The sequence below is a fragment of the Equus caballus genome, chromosome X (genome assembly GCF_041296265.1).
Source record: "Equus caballus isolate H_3958 breed thoroughbred chromosome X, TB-T2T, whole genome shotgun sequence".
NCBI lineage: Eukaryota > Metazoa > Chordata > Mammalia > Perissodactyla > Equidae > Equus > Equus caballus.
The window spans coordinates 99378801-99393632 of NC_091715.1; the positions used below are offsets into that span (position 1 = coordinate 99378801).

Consider the following 14832-nt stretch of genomic DNA (forward strand, 5'->3'; position numbering starts at 1 on the left):
AAAAGTGATTTATGCATGTACACTACAACAAGATTCTATATTTGTATACTTACCTTTACTAGGGAGTTTTATATTTTCTTGTAGTTTTGTGTTGTTATCATCCTTTCACATCAACTTGAAGGACTGCCATCAGCATGTCTTGTAGGGCAGGTATAGTGGTGATAAACTCCCTCAGCTTTTATTTCTCCTCAGATTGGGGGAGTTTTCAGCCATTAGTTCTTCAGATAGGCTCTCTGTCCCTTTTTCTCTTTTTTCTCCTTCTGGGACTCTCATAATGCATATGCTGTTCCACTTGATGGTGTCCCTTAGACTTTTCATCTTCTTCATTCTTTTCTTCTTTTTTGTCTTCTCCCTTGCTAATTTTGAAGTCCTTCTTCAAGTTCACTGATTCTTTCTTCTGACTGGTCAAGTCTACTGTTGAACCCTCAAGTGAATTTTTCAGCTCAATAATTGTATTTTTCAGTTCCAAAATTTTATTTGTTTCTTCTTCATAACTTCTCTTGTTGGTATTCTAATTTACTCCATGTATTTTTTTTTCTGATTTTGTTCAGTTGTCTATCTGTGCTCTCTTTTAACTCATTGAGCATCCTTATGGCAGTTATTTTGAATTCTTTATCTGGTGATTTATATATCTCTGTTACTTTAAGGTTGGCTTCGGTATATTTAATTTGTTCCTTTGAGCCATGTTTCTTTGTATACCTTGTTACGTTCTGTTGAGATTTTGGCATTTGAAAATTCAGCCACCTATCTCTATCCACCTATTGTGGTCTGGTTTTGTACAGGGAAGATTTTCTCCAGTCACCCACTAGAGATTTAGGGGACCTCTAAAGCTTTTTCTGGGGAAGTATTCTCTCTGGGTTTGTGTGTGTAATCTCCTAATTGAAGAGATTTTCCAGTTTCTACTCACACCCTCCCTCTTGTGTCTTTTTTTGGTACTGCAGCCTCTCTGGTAGTGTACTAAGCCACAGTACTGGTACTCCATCTAGTGTTTCGTTTTGGTACTGCATTCCTGGCGCATGTCCGTCTTCTGTGCTCAGAGGCTTCCAACCTGGAGCCCTGTTCTTGCCAAAGCCTAGATTCAGGCAGGACAAAAACCAGTCTCTCTGGCAGCCCCTCAAAAGGTCAGAACGTTGAATGTATGTTCTACTCTTCTCTTTCCCATCACAGGAAGAAGGAGGGAGTTGGGAGTTTTCTCCAAATCATGCCTACTGTGCTGGGAGGAGGGGCTGTAGTGAGTGAGTGCCAAGAGTTTTTCTACCAGGCTTTGATGCAGTTGGCTTCATGCTTGCCTGGGGTGCAGAAACCTCTTAACTGGTTTCTTGATTTCTTACAAAGACAATTGCTTTGTGTATTGTTGTTAAGCTGGTGTTTCTGTGGGGGACGGAGCTTCTGGAGCTTCGTATTTTGCCATCTTGCTGACCACACTCCCCGTGAGCCTAGTCATTCTCTTTTTAAAATAGCTTTATTGAGTTATAATTCACATACCATTCAACTTACCCATTTAAACTCAATGGCTTTTAATATAGTCACAGATATGTGCAACCATCATCACAATTTTAGAACATTTTCATCACCTCAGAAAGAAACCCTGTACAATTTACCTATCTCTGCTCTCACTCCCATCCTCCCAATTCCTAAGCAACCACTAACCTACTTTCTGGCTCTACAGACTTTTCTATTCTGGTCATTTCATATGAATGGAATAATATAATATGTGATCTTTTAAGCTGGCTTGTTTCTCTAAGCATAATGTTTTCAAGCTTCATCCGTGTTCTAGCAAATATCCGTATGTCATTACTTTATATGGCTGAATAATATTCCATTGTACAGTTTTACAAAAGAAATCTACAAATATCTCTTATTTAATTAGATTTAAATTATTCCACAAAATAACAAATTGAACTCAGGAATGTATAAGAATAATTATATACCAGGACCAGTTTCTTCCAACAAATAAGGGTTGTTCAATATTTGAATATCAATTTAATCCATAATATTAACAGGCTAAAGAAAAAACTCAGATGATATCAATTCATGCAGAAAAAGCACTTGAGAAAATTCAACACCCATATGTGAATTTCAATAAAGCTATTTTTTAAAACTCTTAGTAAACTTGGGATAGAAGAAAATGATTTTGATGAGGATTTTTATAGCTATATTCATAAGGAATATTGTTCTGTAGTTTTATTTTTTGTGTTTGATGTATTTGGCAACTTCTGGTATCAAGGTAATACTGATCTCACAGAATAAAGTTGGAACTGTCCCCTCCTCTTCAATTTTTTGAAGAATGTATATAGAATTGATATTAATTCTTCTTTAAATGATTAGTAGAATTCACCAGTGAAGTGATGTGGTCCTCGGCTTGTCAATATGGGAATACAATTTATGGCAATATAATTCAAATACCATAAAATCCAACCTTATAAAGTGCAAAATTGTAAATTAGTATGTTTACAGAGCTGTGCAACCATCACTACAATTAATTTTAGAACATATTGATCTTCCTTAAAAAAAGCCCATCCAATTGGCATTCTCCTACCCACCCTGTCCATCCCCCTCCCCCCCCAGCCCTATGCAACCAATAACCAACTTTCCATCTCTATGCTTTTGCCTATTATGGACATTTCGTATAAATGGAACCATAAAATATATGGTCCTTTGTGACTGGCTTCTTTTACATAGCATAATGTTAAGGTTCATTCATGTTGTATCATGTATCAATACTTCACTGCTTTTAATTTCTGAATAATATTCCACTGTATGGAGATGTCACATTGTGTTTGTCTGTTCATTGGTTGATAGACTTTTAGGTTGTTTCCACTTTTTGGTTATTATAGCATATGTTGTATTATAGCGTAGCAGTAATGTTGCTATGAACATTCATTTACAAGTTCTTGTGTGAACGTATGTTTTCAATTCTCTTGGGTATATACCTAGAAGTGGGATTCCTCTATGTTAAGTCTATGCTTAACTTTTGAGGTTTTGTTTCACGTGGTGGCTGCACTATTTTTTATTCCTAACAGCAACGTATGAGGATTCCAATTTCTCCACATTCTCATCAACATTTGTTATTGTCCATCTTTTTTATTATAGCCATACTGATGCATGTGAAGTGGAATTTCATTGTTGTTTTGATTTTTATTTCTGTAATGACTGATGATGTTGAGCATCTTCTCAAGTGCTTATCAGCCATTTATATATCTTCTTTGGAGAAATGTCTACTGAAATCTTTTGTCCATTTTTAAATTGGGTTATATGTCTTTTTATTTTGCATTGTAAGAATTCTTACACACATTCATGTAAGAATTCATGTATTTTGAGTACAAGACTCATCAGATATATGATGCAAATATTTTCTCCCTTTTGTGGATTTACTTTTCACTTTATTGAGAGTGTCATTTGAAGCAAAATTTTTAAAAAGTTTTCTGATGAAGTATAATATACCTATATTTTCTTTTGTTGTTTTTCCTTTAGGTATCATATCTAAAAAACTATGGATTTTTACATGGATTTAAAAACCATGGATTCTATATTTTTACATGGATTCAATGGAATCTAAGACTAGGAAGATGTACACCTGTGCTTTCTTGTAATAATTTTATAGTTGCAGCTCTTACATATAGGTCTTTGATACACTTCCAGTTAATGGCTATATATGGTGTGAGATAGGGGTCCAGTTATCCCAGCAAGATTTGTTGACAAAACTGTTCTTTTGCCATTGAATTGTCTTAGCACCCTTGTTGAAAATCAACTGACCATAGATGTATTGGTTTATTTCTAGACTCTCAATTCTATTTCATTGATCTATATACCTATCTTCATACCAGTATCACACTATTCTGATCACTGTAGCTTTGTCGTAAGTTATTAAACATAAAAGTGTGAGTCCTCCAACTTTGTTGCTCTTTTTCAAGAATCTTTTGGCTATTCTGAGTCCCTTGAGTTTCCATATGAATTTTAAGATCAGATACCCAATGTTGGGGCAGAAAAGGCAGCTAGAATTTTCATAGAGATTGCATTGATCATCTTGGGGAGTATTACCATCTTGACAATATTAAGCCCTCCAATCCATAAACTTAAAATATCTTCCCTTTCAATTTTATTCAATGATTTTTTTATAATTTTTAGTGTACAAGTCATTTATTTATTTGGTTAAATTTATTCCTAAATATTTTATTCTTTTTTGATGCTGTTGTTGATTGCTAGTGTACAAAAATATAACTAATTTTTTATATTGATCCTGTATCCTGCACTGTTTCTTAACTCATTTATTCATTTCAATAGTTTGGGTGTGTGTGGATTCTTCAGGATTTCTTATATGCAAGATCATGTAATCTGAAAGTAAATATAGTTTTACTTTCTTCCTCCCAACCTGGATGGTTTTATTTCTGTTTGTTTCAGTTTTAATAAGGTTTAATAGACAAATAAAAATTGTATATATTTAAGGTGTACGAGTTGATGTTTTAATAGACACATACATTGTGAAATGATCACCACAATAAAGTTAACTAACATACCCATCCTCTAACGTAGATATGTCTTTTTGTATGTGGTGAGAACACTTCTTCGCAAATTTCAAGTTTACAATACAGTATTGCTAACTACATTTGTCATGCTGTACATTAGATCTCTAGAACTTATTTGTCCTGCATAATAGAAACTTTTCTCATCTCTCCATTTTACTCTTACCCCAGCCCCTGGAAACTACCATTATATTTCTTGCTTCTATGATTTTTAACAATTTTAGATTCCATATTGTATTAGTCACAGTTCTCCAGAGAAACAGAACTAATAGGATAGATAGATAAATAGATAGGGAAATAGATAGATAGATAGATAGATAGATAGATAGATAGATAGATGATAGATAGATAGACAGACTGACATAGACATAGACATAAATATACATATAGATAAGACGAGACTTATTATAGGAATTGGCTCACATTATTATGGAGGCCAAGAAATCTTAAGATCTGTCATCTGCAAGCTAGAGAACTTGGAAAGCTTGTGGTGTAATTCAGTCTGAGTCTAAAGGCCTGAGAATTGGGGGACTGATGGTGTAAGTCCCAGTCTAAGACTAAAGGCCAGGAACCAGGAGTGCTAATGCACAAGGGCAAGAGAAGATGGGTGTCCTAGCTCAAGCAAAGAGAGTAAATTTGCCCTTCCTCTGCCAATTTGCCCTATTCAGGCCCTCAATGGATTGGATGATGCCCACCCATATCAGTGAGGGTGATCTTCTTTACTCACTCTACCAATTCAAATGTTAGTCTCTTCTGGAAATACCCTCACAGACACATCCAGAAATAATGTTTTACTAGCTATCTGGGCATCCCTTAACCCAGTCATGTTGACACATAAAATTAACCATCATAAACCCACCCCTTGTCAACTTGGCACCCATATATATCTCCTTAAACCACACAATCTCCAAATAAAGAAAATAACAAGATCATAATTCCAACTAACCTGATACAGGTATCCTGCATGCAATGGAACAGGCACTATTCCTTTCCCCAGAAGAGGAGGTAGAGTCCTTGAGTGATGTTTACTCTTCTCCTGATATCCTCTAACTGAAATACTATTATGTAAAATTAGCAATACTTAAATACCAATATAAAGTCAATCAGCTTTTGTTACAAGATATTTGCTTAATTTATGTGTATATATATATATATATATATACACACACACACAAACATATTTATAACAAAATAAAGAGGAAATACTCGTGACAATTACAGTCCTCATTTCTGTAACTGATCGGTGGTTGTAGCTGGTATTTATAACTACCTTCTGCTACTACCCATTCTGTATTCCCTTTGCCTTCAGCAAGCACCTTAGTTAGTCACTGTTATTTAGCTGGCAGGGTAACCCCAACTTTCACTCCTGAAGGGTCCGGGCTATTAGTAATCCTGCTTGGTTTGGTTTGTTGTATTTTCCATTGACTTTGATCACAAGGCATGATAATACTAAGAGAGGCTCTAAGGGATCTCTTGTATTCCAGACATACTCTTCCTTACTTCCATTGTATAGTAGTAGTCCAAGTTTCCCTTGACAGTCAGGATCAGTCACCCCAGGCAACACCATAACTCCTTTCTTTGCCTGTTGATTCAGAGACATGAGGAGCCCAAAGTGGCTGGGTGGCAGTCTTAACCTCCAGTTCAATGGAATCATTGTTGTGTGTCCTGATAGAAGCTTTTCTGCCTCTGGCACTAAGACCTCTAGGCCTGGAGAAAACAAAGTCATGAAAACAGAAAGCAAAAATTTTGCTAGTGGGTCACTATGGGTAATAGTAAGTGGTGCACTTCCATTTGCACCCCTTGATTCCTGGACCTGTGAATCCTGACTATTGGAGAAACAACACCATTCAGAGCTTACACAGCTTTCTAGAAAACCTTAGCCCACTCCTGAAAGGTATTGCCACATAGCTGGCGCTGTAACTAAATCTTCAAAAGGTCATTTCACTGTTCTATTAAGCAAGCTGCTTCAGGATGGTAGGGAATGTGGTAAGGCCAATGAATGCCATGAGCATGGGCCCACTGTCACATTTCTTTTGCTGTGAAGTGAGTTCCTTGATCAGAGGCAATGCTCTGTGAAATACCATAATGGTGAATAAGGTATTCTGTAAGTCCACAGATGGTAGTTTTGGAGGAAGCATTGCATGAAGGGAAGGTAAATTTGTATCCAGAGTAAGTGTCTATTCCAGTAAAGACAAACGCTGCCCCTTCCATAATGGGAGTGGTCTAATGTAATCAACCTGCCACCAGGTAGCTGGCTGATCATGTTTGAAAATGGTGCCATGTTGGGGGCTCTGTGTTGGTCTCTATTGCTGGCAGAATGTGCAGTCAGTGGCAGCAGTAGCCAGGTTGGCCTTGGTGAATGGAAGTCTACATTGCTGAGCCCATGCATAACCACCATCCCTGCCACCATGGTCACCTTGTTCATGAGTCCATTGGGCAAGGACATGTGTGTCTGGAGAGAGAGGCTGAATGGCATCCACAGAATGGGTCATTCTATCCACTTGATTATAAAAATCTTCCTCTGCTGAGGTTACTCTTTGGTGAGCATTCACATACACAAATATCTTCATGGGGTTTTTTTCCCAATCAGAGACGTCTGTCCACATACCTCTTCTGTAAATTTCTTTGTCACCAATTTTTTGATCATGTTCCTTCCAAGTCCCTGACCATCCATTCAAAACATTGGCCACAGCCCATGAATTGGTATATAATCACAGGCCGGTCACTTCTCCTTCCAAGCTAAGTGAACAACCAGCTTCACTGCCCAAAGTTCTCCCACTAGGAGGATCTCCCTTCACCACTGTCCTTCAAGGATGTTCCAGATAAGCACTATAGTGCTGCAGCTATATTTGGATGATGACTGCGTATCATGTAGAACCATCTGTAAACCAGGCCCAAGTCTTTTCTTCTTCTGTCAACTGATTGGTTGTAGGAAACTCCCCATGAAGCCATAAGTGCAGGCTGGGAGAGAAAAGGCAGTGTAGCAAGAGTGAGGACCATAGGCATTTGGGCCACTTCTTCATGCAACTTACGTATGCCATTAGTGCCTGCTTAAACCTGATCATATATATACTACTCCCATTTGATGATGGAGCGTTGCTATGAATCCCCAACTCTATGGCTTGGTGGATCAGATAATACCCAGTTCATGATGGGCAGCTCAGGTTGCATGGTAACTTGGTGGCTCATGGTCAAGTGCTCAGTCTCAAAGGCCCAGTAGCAGCCTAAGAGCTATTTCTGAAAAGAAGAGTAGTTATCTGCAGATGATGGCAGGGCCTTGCTCCAAAATCTTAAAGGCCTGAATTGCAATTCACCTATAGGGACCTGTCAACGGCTTCAAATAGGATCTCTGTCTACTACTGACACTTCAAAGCACCATTGGATCTGCTGGATCATATGGCCCAAGTAGAACAGCTTGCACAGCAGCCTGAATCTGTTGCAGAGCCTTCTCTTGTTCTGGGCTTCACTCAAAACCAGCAAATTTTCAGGTCACTCAGTAAATGGACTGGAGTAACACATCCAAATGAAGACCATGTTGCCTCCAAAATCCAAAGAAGCCCACTAGGCATTCTGCCTCTTTCTTGGTGGTAGGAGGGACCAAATGCAACAATCTTTATCCTCCACCTTAGAAGAAATGTCTTGATATGCCCCACAACTGGATCCCTAGAAACTTCACTGAGGTAGAAGGCCCCTGAATTTTAGTTGAATTTATTTCCCACTCTCTGACACACAACTGTCTCACCAATAAGTCTAGATTAGTCTCTATTTCTCATTCACTAGGTCCAACCAGCATAATGTCATCAATGTAACTTACCGGTGTGATATCTTGTGGAAGGGAGAGGCAATCAAGATACCTGTGAACTAAATTATGACATAGAGCTGGAGAGTTATATACCCCTGAGGTAGGATAGTGAAGGTATATTGCTGTCCTTGCTAGCTGAAAGCAAACTGCTTCTTGAGGGCCTTCTGGATAGGTATGGAGAAAAAAGGCATTTGCCAGATCAATAGCTATATACCAGGTACCAGAGAATGTGTTAATCTGCTCAAGCAATGAAACCACATTTGGTACAGCACCTGCAATTGTAGTCACTACCTGGTTAAGCTTACAACAATCCACTGTCATTCTCCAAGATCCATCTGTCCTCTGCATAAGACAAATAGGAGAGTTGAAGGGGGATGTGGTTGAAATCAACAACCCTGCATCTTTCAAGTCCTTGATGGTGGCACTAATCTCTGAAATCCCTCCAGGAATGTGGTACTATTTTTTACTTATTTTCCTAATTAGAGGCAGTTCTATTGGCTTCTACTTGGTCTTTCCCACTATAATAGCCCTAGCTCCACAGGTCAGGAACAAGTGTGGGGATTCTGCCAGCTGCTACATATGTCTATTCCAATTATGCATTCTGCAACTGAGGAAATAACCACAGGATGGATTTGAGGACCCACTGGACTCACTGTGAGATAGATTTGAGCTAAAGCTCCATTGATCACCTGACTTCCATAAGCCCCTACTCTGACTGGAGGACCACAGTGATGCTTCAGGTCTCCTGGAATCAGTGTCAGTTTAGATCCAGTGTCTAGTGGTCCTCAACAGGTCTGATTATTTCCTTTTACCCAATGTACAGTTACCCTGGTAAAAGGCTGTAGGTCCCTTTGGGAGAAATATTAACAGTATAAATTTTCAGTAGTGAACCAAGGTCTTTTCTCAGGGAGACTCAGCCTACCCTTCATTCAGGGAATTTGGGGTCTGTAAACTGTTTCAAGTCTGGGAATTGATTGAGGGACTGTGACTTTCTGTTTTTATGATTTGAGTTATACCTTTTCTACTTGGCCTAGAACATTTCTGTTTATACAGATCAATTAAGGATCTAGTAGGCTTCCTATTTATTTCACTTTCTAGAACACCATAATTAACTAGCAAGTGCCATAAATCTGCATGAATCTGACTATTCTGATTACTGCTTTTACTCTGCTGTCCGTTCCAGTAACCACACCCACCTTGCCTTTGGTGGTTGAGTGCCACCATTAGGCCCCTGCCACCCCAGGGGTCCAATTAATCCTGTTGCATTTAGGTTTTTAAGTTGAGTGGCTGTGGTTCCCACTGTAAGGTCTGGCCAACAGAAAAAAGCGATCACAGAGCTCTTCAAGGATGTTAGGGTTCCATTCATGAATTTATTTCTCAAAGTATTGGTGAGGTATGTCTTCTAGACCCTCCTAGTGTGGATGAATAGGTCTTAAATGACAAATCCACTCTAACATTCCAATCTCATTAAGCCTCTGAACCCGTTCCTCTATATTAAACCAAGAGAGGTTGGGCATTTCCAATTTGCACACAGTGGGCCATCTTTGGTTTATATTTAAGCCAATCAACCACCAAAAAATAATGCCTTTCTAACTTCCCAAACTACAACATTAAATGCAGAATCTCTGCTCTCTGAGCTGTTGGAGGAGGTCACTGAGAAGACATGACCACCTGTTGACCGACAAGCTGGACTCAGGTAATTGGAGACTCTTTACCCCCTCCCCTGTCCTTGTGATGTATATTCTGCCTGCCATTTCTACACTAGGAACTGTTTCCAAGATGCAGCCTTGAGAGAACAATGTGTTGTTGAGACCATCTGACCTCAGATGGTTGAGACCATCTAACGGAGTATGTGACCAAACTCCGTTAAGGCCTCTATATAAACTTTTAAGATTCTGGTGGGAAGGTGTGCAGATCTACTCATATTTCAGCCCCCCAAGATTAGCCTCATATGTAAATTTCCTTGCCTATTAAAACAGCCACCTACCAATCTAGAGCTCTCTACCCCTTTCTTCAATTTCTCCTTGTCCTTCATGTATGAGAGCCAGTTTTGAATTTCACTTGTGGAAATCCCAAGGTTGTGAACCAACAATTGGTGAGCCAGCCACAGGAGACTGGAGAAATGGGTCTTGGGAAAGAGACCTTCAAGGGAAATCCCAAGCTGGCCATCAACCTTTATGGGGGAGGGGTGGCCTGAATGTTAGATGCTTGTGGACTGCCACACGAGTATGGGGACGCCCCAAAAGTGCTGGGTGGATTCATGCATTTCTTTGAGGAACTATGCACAGTGCACTACAGAAAAGAAGGTAAACAAATGGCTGCCGCAGTGGGCTGGTCTCCACTGTGGGCAGTTTGGATGGCCACAAATACCCAACTAGAGGCTAAAGCTCAAGGTAGAAAGTTGGAAGAAGAGCTGAGGTTAGAGAAAGATGTGCAGTTGTCCACAACTCTGCTAGCTTTGGGGTAGCAGACAAGGTGGGAGAGTAGGATATCAAATTGGAGACCTTAGCATGCTGTTCTGCAAAGCTAGGAGGGAACAAGCTGCCACAGATTAAGGTCCAAATGCTTGTGATGAAGCCTGACTAGGAGGCTAAGAGATGGAATTCCTAGGAAAGTGAGGAGAACAAAGGGGAGGATGTTGTGGTGATTGACAGTGAAATGCTTGGTTAAGTTCAGTGCTCTCTACTTTGGTGGCCTGGGTTTGGTTCCCGGGAGCAGACCTACACCACTTCTCAGTGGCCATGCTGTGGTGGCAGCTCACATACAAAAAGAGGAAGATTGGCAACAGATGTTAGCTCAGAGCAAATCTTCTTCAGCAAAAAACCCCCAAAAAACAATGAGCTTTAACATCAACCGTGTACTTATGTAAAACTAAAACAATTTTTTTTTCATTTACTAGAAAGACAAAGTTTTCTTGGATTATTTGTTTGTTCTTGATAAGATTGTGAAAGGTTTTCCTTTACTTTTTAAGTAATCTGGCTAGAAACCAAAAATTCTGTGTTTTATCAAAGTAATTTTCTGTGCTTCATGTTGTCTTTATCAGATTTTTGATTACTTAAGGAAATTGAGTCTTTTCTATTAAAAGAGCTAATTTTTTTACAACTACATAGCTTTCTGTATTTGCCTTTAAGTCTTTGTCACATTAGTGCTTGGCATCTTCAAAAGTCAATATATGGGACAGTGAAGTGGGAGTTGGCAAATGACGGGATGAGGATTAGGAGGTTGTCACAGACGTAATGAGGAGTCAGATCAATAGAGTCTTACAGGCTGCTGGCTTCTAGGTGAGTGAACTGAGGGCCATTAGAGGATTATGAGCAGAAAAGTGACAGGTTATGTTTAGGCAGGATCACTCCGGCTGCTGGTGGAGAATAGACTGAAGTGGGGACGGGGCAAAGGCAGGAAGATCAGTTAGAGGGTGTGAACCTGAGTGGCAGAAGGGGTGTATGGAAATGGACAAAGTTTGAATCTATTCAGAAGGTAGGGTTGATAGGATTTGCTAATGGACCAAATGTGGAGTGTGAAAGAAAGGAAGGAGTTAAGATGAGCAACCTGAAAAATGGAGTTGGAATTTCCACATATAAAATTCCATGTGTTCTTTGAGTGAAATTTGTTGAGTTCTGGAATATATGCCACATCTGGGTTAAAGTGGAGAAGGCAGAACAGCAGCAAAATGGGAGGTTGAAATGAGATTGAGAGTTCTGTGGAAGATAAAACACAAGAGGTGGCCAAGAGAGGTAGGTCCTTGGGATTCACTGAAATCCCATAGAGAATATGGGACTTCCCAAGAGATGTGAGGCAGGGATTATGAATTTTATTTATGATATCAAAGAATAGTGTGACTTCAGTCAACATTTGTAGCTTATACAGTGAGTACTTTCCAGTCACAGCTGAGTAAGTATGTGGCTAACCTATATCTGAATGGTTTTTGCCAAAGTATGGACAAATATTTGTAACTTCATTTTTTAGAAAATAAAAATAAGTTAAAAATACTGAAACTGCCACTTCTGCCAAACACTTGATTTATGACCAAGAACTAGCAATGATTTGAGGACCATACTTTAAAAAACACCGATCTAGGGTTTTTACATTAGGTTTATGTTTGTGAATTCCATTGCACAATCTGCTTACTTTACTCATACTTAGACAATGTATAATTATCAAATGTTTATGGCAATTATGACAATTAAAAGCACTGAGCAAACATGTATCTGATAAAGCAAAGGACATATTGGACATTTACTTCATAATTTTTCTTATTTACTGAGGCTGCAAACTGCCATCTGACAACAAAATATACAGTGCATTTTTATCTTCAGTCAACAGCATTTAAAAATTTTGAATTTGAGGCCTGGCCCCATGGCCAAGTGGTTAAGTGCCATGCGCTCCACTCGGAGGCCCATGTTCGCAGGTTTGAATCCTGGGCACGGACCCACTCCACTCACCAGCCACACTGTGGAGGTGTCCCACATACCAAAAAAAAAATAGAAGAAGATTGGCACAGATTTTAGCTGAAGGCTAATCTTCCTCAAGCGAAAAAAGAGGACGATTGGCAATGGTTGTTAGCTCAGGGTGAGTCTTCTTCAGCAAAACACATAAATAAAGTAAAATAAAATTGAATTTGAATGTCTTTAGACAGGATCATATTCTCTCGCTCTGCTACATGCTCATCTCCTCCCTGTATCCAGCTTGGGTTCTCCATGATGTATGTTACCACCCTGGCCCTTAAGTCAGCATTTGAGATTCCTGGTCTCTACTATGTGTATCTATTACGTGTGACTGTCAAAGTCTGGATGTATCGATGAGTGTGTGTGTGTGTGTGTTTGTGTGTGTGTGTATGGAGAGAAGACAGAGAGAGAGAGAGAGAGAGAGAGAGAGAGAGAGAGAAGGAATTATATAAGTACCCCAGTCTGGCAGCCTCCACACCCTGGAGGAAAATATTTTGTGTTCAACAGAGTTGCTAAAGTTCTGACCTGCCTCAAACAAAGTTTTGTTGTTGTTTCTTATGTCTACTCAGAGATGGAGAAAGCACCCTGGTGCAATATGAATATAAACCAGTGAGAGCACATGGCAGGGGGCTCTGTGGATACTATTTTATCTCCTTTATTTCTTCGTCTCATTGTCCAATGAGGCTGGGGAGAAGCTGATATTTTAGGATAGTCTGTTAAGGCAAGAGACAACAATGAAAGCTTCAGTAAAGCATGACAATACTTTTTGCTTTGGAAGGATGATGATAGGCAAAGCTGGTGTGTGTTTAGGATTTGCAGTTAGGTTTCTAGTGGTGTAATCCAAAATGCAATGAACATGCAAGGACTCATTAACATGATCCATTACTGAGATTATGGAAGGAGAAACTAACCTCATCAAAGGACTCGGAGAACTAACCTTCTATTTAGTCTTCCGCATAAGATGCAATGGTATGCCAAAGGATTTAACCAAAGGCACACATAAGGTAAATGGGGCTCTATTCTCAATTCTTTTTTTTTTTAATTCAGGTTCTTCTTTTTTAAAGATTGGCACCTGAGCTAACATCTGTTGTAAATCTTCTTTTTTTTTCCTTCTTTTTTTTCTCTCCAAAGTCCCCCAGTAGATAGTTGTATATTCTAGTTGTAGGTCCTTCTGGTTCTGCTTGTGTGGGATGCCGCCTCAGCATGGCCTGATGAGCAGTGCTGTGTCTGTGACTGGGATCTGAACCAGCGAAACCCTGGGCTGCTGAAGTAGAGTGTGTGAACTTAACCACTTGGCCACAGGTCTGGCACCTCAATTCCTAATACTGGCATGAAGGCATTACTCTTCTACACTTGTATAAATAATCTTACCCCTTTTAAGATCAGGTCATTTAGTTATACTTCCCTGTAACCTTCAACATTGCTATTATTTAGGAACCCACCACCAAAACCATATACATGTATTCATCAGTGACTCTGGCACTTTGATTCACATTGTTCATTTCTATTATCAGATTCTATCAGTAATGGGGCTGGGCTGGTGGCATAGTGGCTAGGTTCATGTGCTCTGCTTTGGTGGCCCAGGGTTCACAGGTTTGGATCCCGGGTGTGAACCTACACACCGCTCATCAAGCCATGCTGTGGCAGTGTCCCACATACAAAATAGAGGAAGATTGGCAACAGATGTTAGCTTAGGGCCAATCTTCCTCACCAAAAAAAAAAATCTATCAGTAGTTTGGCAGTTAATTACCCATTCACATTCTTAGGTTCATTGTTCTGTGACTCCAAAAGCATCCATCTCCACTCTACCATGGTAGCTTATGCTCATAGACACGCACTATACCTTGTCACCACTGACACCTATTTTATCCTTGAAAAGTGAAAAACTAACCTTCTACTTGTAGACACATTACTTTTTTACTCCAATTTTGACCCCAGCAAGGCCTGTGATCTTAACTCCTCTATTGCCTCTTAACACTTTAGATCCCTGCCTTTTATTCTATCTAGCCTGAACCACACAGCCCATCACTCCAACCAGTCTGGTGCCAGGACCCTGAGGGCC

At 39.6% G+C, this 14832-nt stretch overlaps 1 pseudogene; it reads right to left on the reverse strand.

Annotated features, from left to right (window-relative positions):
* Positions 1 to 5738: 5738 nt before the first annotated feature.
* Positions 5739 to 14582, reverse strand: LOC102148779 (uncharacterized; annotated as a pseudogene).
* Positions 14583 to 14832: the final 250 nt, after the last annotated feature.